General features: G+C 43.5%; 1 pseudogene; it reads left to right on the top strand.

Moving 5' to 3' along the window:
• Positions 1-343: 343 nt before the first annotated feature.
• Positions 344-1,084, top strand: LOC139219630 (uncharacterized; annotated as a pseudogene).
• The last annotated feature ends 5,568 nt before the right edge of the window (positions 1,085-6,652 follow it).

Below are 6,652 nucleotides of genomic sequence, written 5' to 3' on the forward strand. Positions count from 1 at the left end.
ATCTCTCATCAGAGAGCATATACAGTGGGTACAGAAAGTATTCAGACCCCCTTACATTTTTCACTCTTTGTTATATTGCAGCCAACTTGCATTATATTGCAAGTTCATTTTTTTCCTCATTAATGCACACACAGCACCCCATATTGACAGAAAAACGCAGAATTGTTGAAATTTTTGCAGATTTATTAAAAAAGAAAAACTGAAATATCACACAACCGTAAGTATTCAGACCCTTTGCTGTGACACTCATATATTTAACTCGGGTGCTGTCCATTTCTTCTGATCATCCTTGAGATGGTTCTACACCTTCATTGGAGTCCAGCTGTGTTTGATTATACTGATTGGACTTGATTAGGAAAGCCACACACCTGTCTATATAAGACCTTACAGCTCACAGTGCATGTCAGAGCAAATGAGAATCATGAGGTCAAAGGAACTGCCTGAAGAGCTCAGAGACAGAATTGTGGCAAGGCACAGATATGGCCAAGGTTACAAAAAGATGTCTGCTGCACTTAAGGTTCCTAAGAGCACAGTGGCCTCCATAATCCTTAAATGGAAGACGTTTGGGACGACCACAACCCTTCTTAGAGCTGGCCGTCCGGCCAAACTGAGCAATCGGGGGAGAAGAGCCTTGGTGAGAGAGGTAAAGAAGAGCCCAAAGATCAACTGTGGCTGAGCTCCAGAGATGCAGTCGGGAGATGGGAGAAAGTTCTAGAAAGTCAACCATCACTGCAGCCCTCCACCAGTTGGGGCTTTATGGCAGAGTGGCCCGACAGAGAAATAAGATTCTCTGGTCTGATGAGACCAAGATAGAAGTTTTTGGCCTTAATTCTAAGTGGTATGTGTGGAGAAAACCAGGCACTGCTCATCACCTGTCCAATACAGTCCCAACAGTGAAGCATGGTGGTGGCAGCATCATGCTGTGGGGGTGTTTTTCAGCTGCAGGGACAGGACGATTGGTTGCAATCGAAGGAAAGATGAATGCGGCCAAGTACAGGGATATCCTGGACGAAAACCTTCTCCAGAGTGCTCAGGACCTCAGACTGGGCCGAAGGTTTACCTTCTAACAAGACAATGGCCGTAAGCACACAGCTAAAATAACGAAGGAGTGGCTTCAGAACAACTCCGTGACTCTTCTTGAATGGCCCAGCCAGAGCCCTGACTTAAACCCAATTGAGCATCTCTGGAGAGACCTGAAAATGGCTGTCCACCAACGTTCACCATCCAACCCTGTGTAAACTGACTACATCGTCATTGGTAAATGTGATTTCTTTGGTTGAAAAAAAGTGATGGTTTACAATGCTTTGCTGCAATTTGAGGAATTTAAGAGGAAGATATTGCTAACAAATTATCAGTAAAACAGTTAACTGCATTAGTTTGAGGTAATTTAAATTAAACTAATTGAAAATCTGTAATATAATACTGTAAATAAATTAAATAAATAAAAATACATTTACACTAACCTTTTCACAGTGTAGCTTTAGAGTTTTTGCAGTTTCCACACTCGGTTCTATACGACCCACATCACCAGCACACAAAAGAACCCCGCCTCCCATGTTTCAAACCAGATCCCTCTCAGCTGTGTGTTTATGCAATAAGATTTAGAAGGTGAATTGGATATGATAATTTTGGTGTTTGCACCACAACCACGTCTTATGATGTAGCGTAGGCTGAAAACTCATCTCTTCAATATGTACCTGAATGGAAAGTTTATTGAACAGAACACAAGGAGAAAGCCGGGAGGTGCAGGCTGGTGGAGTGAAGGACTGAACCGGTGGTGGAGACGAAGTAACCAGACCGTAGAGGAGACCAGGAGGGAGCAGGCTGGAGACGGGGGAGACAGGGCCGGGGAGGAGACCAGGAGGGAGCGGGCTGGAGACCTGGGGAAACAATCAGACAGGGCCGGGACGAGGGAAGGAAGCAAAAAGGCAAACGCTAGGTAATAGTGAGCCGTATGTAACCACGAGGGAAACGGAGATTCTGGCAGTGAGGGAGAGAGTGAACTGGGCTTAAAAAGACTGGGGAGGAGTAGAGGCTAGATTGCTGATGAGGACCAGGTGAGTGATTACTGCAAGTGTTTGGAAAGATGACCCTCCTGATTCCACTCCGGTGACAGACAGGGGGAGACAAAACACACAAGAGGGAAAAAGACAGCAGGATCATGACAGTACCTCATGTCAGCCACTCCACACTGAATCATATCCAGTCTCCCTCTGCTGCTCAGCCTGATATTTTTGCATCAAAACTTTTACCTCTCTCTCAAGCTTTTATTTTTATTTGCCTATTCTTTCTTATATGAGTGTCAGGTGTTAGTGTCAGTGCGTTCTGAACCAAAACTGCATTATTATTTGCCTGCAGTACTGGTTGTGTGTTTGGTTCCAAGACTTTGTTTCATTTAATTTTCTTAAATAATCTTTCTTAACTATTAACTACATGATGCTGGTGTATATAGATTTTTCTTAACAAGGTTGATTTCTGTGTTATTTGTAAAATGCATTATTTGTAGAATACATAATACATTAATAATACATTTTGCAGAAAGCCTGTGAATAAAAGCAAAATAAAGAAGTATGCAAAACATGTATATTGTAGTGATGGCAGTATACTGTGTGTGTATATATATATATACTGGCAGTATGGAAAATGATTATTTGGAAATGATGAAAATGGAAATGATTATTTACAGTGAGGTGAGGGTGGTTGGGGTTGGAATGATTGTGCTTTTGTAACGTTGAGGTATGGCCAGTGATTATGGTTTAGGGGACACATCATTGGTTTTTATTTAAAAACAACAGTTTCTCCACCGTGGCAGGTCTTAGGCGATTTCTTTTTTTTGACAATATTTCTCCTGCTTTGGAAAACACCCGCTCACAGGGCACAGATGAGGCAGGCATACACAAGAATGCCACTGCTTACTTATATAAATGGGGATAGACATATTTCTGTCTTTCCCAGTATTGAAGGGGGTCCTCCAGCCTTCCAATATTTGGCTCCATCATGTAGCGTTGGACCTCAATATTTGCGTCTGCTATCACGTTTTGTGCTTGTGTCTGCCTGACACTCATTATGGAAGCACATTCTGCTTTCAGTCTTTTTTCTGCTTCACCCGCTCTTGCAGGGCTGAGAAACCCGATTTTTCTGAACCTTGGGTCCAGTAGTGTCGCAAGGCACATAATGCTCATGGTTTGGATCCTATCCAGCTTCTCTCTCAAGAGCATCCTCAGCTTCTCAGCCAGAGAAGACCCAATGGATGGTGGTTTTTCCATTTCTTCAGTGAGGCAATGATCCACCTTAGCAAGCAAAGGTATGACCTTTGAGCCAGACACCCTTTTTTCCTGAGAGAGCTCGGTGGTTGCGTTATTAAATGGTCCTAGGACAATCAGATACTCGGAAATTATGCCATATTCCTCTGATGAAATAGGTGAGATGTCTGTTGTGAGACTTGCCAAAGCAGCACCCACTGGCTCTCTTTGCTCAAACAGTCTTTGCAGGATATTGTGCTGTTCCAGCGGGTTTCCACTTCCTTGATAAGTTTGAGTTGAGGCTTCCCCAATTGTTCCTGCACCACTGCAAGCCTCTCCTTAAAAAATACAATTAAAAAAGCATTCATTAAATTGTCATGGCAGCAGAACTATAAACAAAAGTAGCATTAAAGAAACTGTAATTAAGCCACAGAACTTACCTTTGCAGTGGTACTGCTCCTGAAATATCCCACTATCTTCCTGGACTTGGCTTGGATGTCAGAGAGCTCAGGGGTCTGGTCAAGGGCCTTCTTCACCACTAAGTTAAGGGTGTGAGCTACACATATGGCATGTTTGAGCCATAGCTCCCTTGCACAAGCCCCCATATTGGCAGCCCCATCTGTTACAAGGCATGTAACTTTTTCAGTAATAGCCCATTCCCTCATGAGTGAGCCTTTCACTTGTGCAATGTTTTCTGCAGTGTGGGCCTTGGGAAAATGTTGCACTCCCAAAACAACTGTATTTAATGTGCTGGAGTCATCAACAAAATGGCAGGTGACAGCGAGATAGGCCTCTGTGTTGTTAGAGGTCCACATATCTGATGTCAGACTCACAGCTGCTGCCTTCTCAATGCTGGCCTTAGCTTTCTCCTTCATCTCCTGGTACCTGGCCTCCACCATGGCTTTCAGGGCCTAAAGGAAAGAAAAAGCATTTAGTTTAAAAGTACGAGGTGGCTGTGAAGCAGTGTGTAGTGTGGCTGTCCTGTGACTGATGGACTCAGGTTTGAGCCTCAGTCCTGCCTGTCCACATTGTTAATGGTTTTATTCAGTAAAAGCACCATTTTTAATGCTTTTATTACCTTCTTAGTGGGGAGAACATAGCTAGGATTTAACGATTTAACAAATCTTTTAAATCCTTTGTCCTCCACAATACTAAATGGCTGGGTGTCCTCAATCACCATGCTAACCAGGTCTTCATCTATTTGAGATTTTTCTCCTGAGGAAAGAAAATAAAAACAAAGCACAAATATAAATATTACACACATTAACTTATTACAGTTGTACAATATAGTTATATCATTTAGTCACATTACTGCATGCTATATTGTCATTGCATTTTTGATGGCTCACCTGGTCTTGGTCCACATTCGGTGTTGTCCTTATTCTCATGCAAAGCTCTGTAGTGCCTAAGCATGGATGAGGTGTTGTTGTTATACCCCAGCTCCCTGGCACATAGCAAACACTTCACCTTGTACAAAAGTAAAGACAGCTGAAGATAAATTGCATTGCACAATCAATATTAATTATGAAAAACAATCTTCTGTAGAAATATTACTGTACATACCTTGTTGGGAGAAATGAGATCAAAATGTTCCCACACAGGGGACATCCTCCTCTTCTTAGCTGGCTCCATTCTCTCCTGACTCTCTCTCCTCACTCTCCTAAATCTCCAAACTCTCTCCAAATTATCTCTACCTCTCTCCAAACTATCTCTAACTCTATCCAAACTGTCTCCAAACTCTCATTGACCGCAACTCTCCATCAAACACCCACATTTTGAATGGAGCCTGAGGGGTTTATATCGCTGTCAAAACTCGTGGCAAAATCCGAACCACTTCCTGAATCAGTCACGTGGTACAGCCGGGCAGCGAGGCTTCGGACGTCATCATTTTCAGCTCCTCCCCTAAATGAAGCAAGCCTCGATACGCACATCGTGGAAACGCCCCCTCCCCAACTCAGCATAGGCTTCAAAGCCTCGATACGGAATGTCACATCACTACATAATACACTTGTTTACTTTGCAATGGATCAAAGGAAATAAAAATGTACTAGTGTAGTCAAAATGTTGACTTGTTCTTTTAAGTGAGGAGGGATGGAAGAAACTCATCCCGCACCTCAGAATAAGCATCTCGGTGCATTTCGAAATGTGCAGTCAGGAGTGACCTAGATAAATATGCTGAATAATCCCCTGTCCATCCCCTCTTCCCCAAACATGCTTTTGGTCCATTAATTATTAATTTATTCTACTTCATCTGTAGGGCCTCTCTAGTATGCTCCAAATGAGTGTGCAGGGACATAAACAGTAAAAAAGAAAGCCTCTGTTGCCTGCATAAGTCATTTCATGTCCACTTAGAGGTCACGTTAATAGTGGCCAAAAAAAAACAATTTAAATTATTAGAAAAGTAAAATGAGCATGAAATGAAACATGAAACATTTTATAGACTTGGTGTTACGTGCAGCAGTTTGCTGCTGGCTCTCTCGCTCTCTCTCTCTCTCTCCCTCTCTCTGTCAGCTCTGTCTCTGTCCTTCCTCTGCCTGCTGCGCACCTGAGGTAAATCACCACTCAGGTAGAGAGGAGGAGGGGATAAGAGGGAAAGAGAGGAGGAGGGGGCGGCACAACACATGGCACACGGCTGACGACACTTGGCGCAGGTAGAGAGGAGGTTTTTCTTCCTCCGTTTTGTTTTTTTCTTTCCCCCAAGCCCGCTCATTTCCATGCCCGTTTAGGGGCTGGGATTTTGTTATTTTAGTTTGTTTTGTTAGTTTGGGTTGGAGACCGCCGGTAGCCACGTTATCCGTTATTTGTTTATTCTAGTTTTTGTCTTTAATAGTTTAGGGGGAGACGTCAGGGGTGACGATCCGCTGTAGGGTGCCCAGCGTTTCCCTTCTTTTGGCCGGGGTCTCCAGTCCCTTTTGTTTCACTTTTGGTTTGTTTGGGATTTGTTCTAAAATAAAGCTTGTGGGTAAATAGTCAACTACCTGTACTGGCGTCCTCTTTCTTATATGTTGCTGCCTCCTGCCCCTAGACAGCCTTGTTTGATTTGTTTGTGGGGAGGCCGTAACATATTTGGGGGCTTGTCCTATCGCGTTTTCCACGCTGAATGTTTGTAGGTTTCCCTTTGGACGCAGTGCGTGGTTTGGTGCGGGTGTTTTTTTTCCCTCAGCGCTGTAGCTGTTCACGTTGCTTTAGCGTGGTTAATTGTATCGGCTAGTTGTGTCATTGCAGTCTTCCTAGTGTTAATTGAATCGTAGCTTGACACCAGGGGTTATTGCACAGAGATAATTTTGAAAATCTATCTTGTCCTCCGAGCGTGGTGCTCCAGTTGCCAGGCCTGCTGTTTTTCCAGTTAGGTCAAACTCTCACAGAGAGATGAAAACTGTCAGTAGGGAAGGTTTAGACGCTAAGGAGAA

The sequence above is a fragment of the Pempheris klunzingeri genome, chromosome 2 (assembly GCF_042242105.1).
Source record: "Pempheris klunzingeri isolate RE-2024b chromosome 2, fPemKlu1.hap1, whole genome shotgun sequence".
Lineage (NCBI taxonomy): Eukaryota > Metazoa > Chordata > Actinopteri > Acropomatiformes > Pempheridae > Pempheris > Pempheris klunzingeri.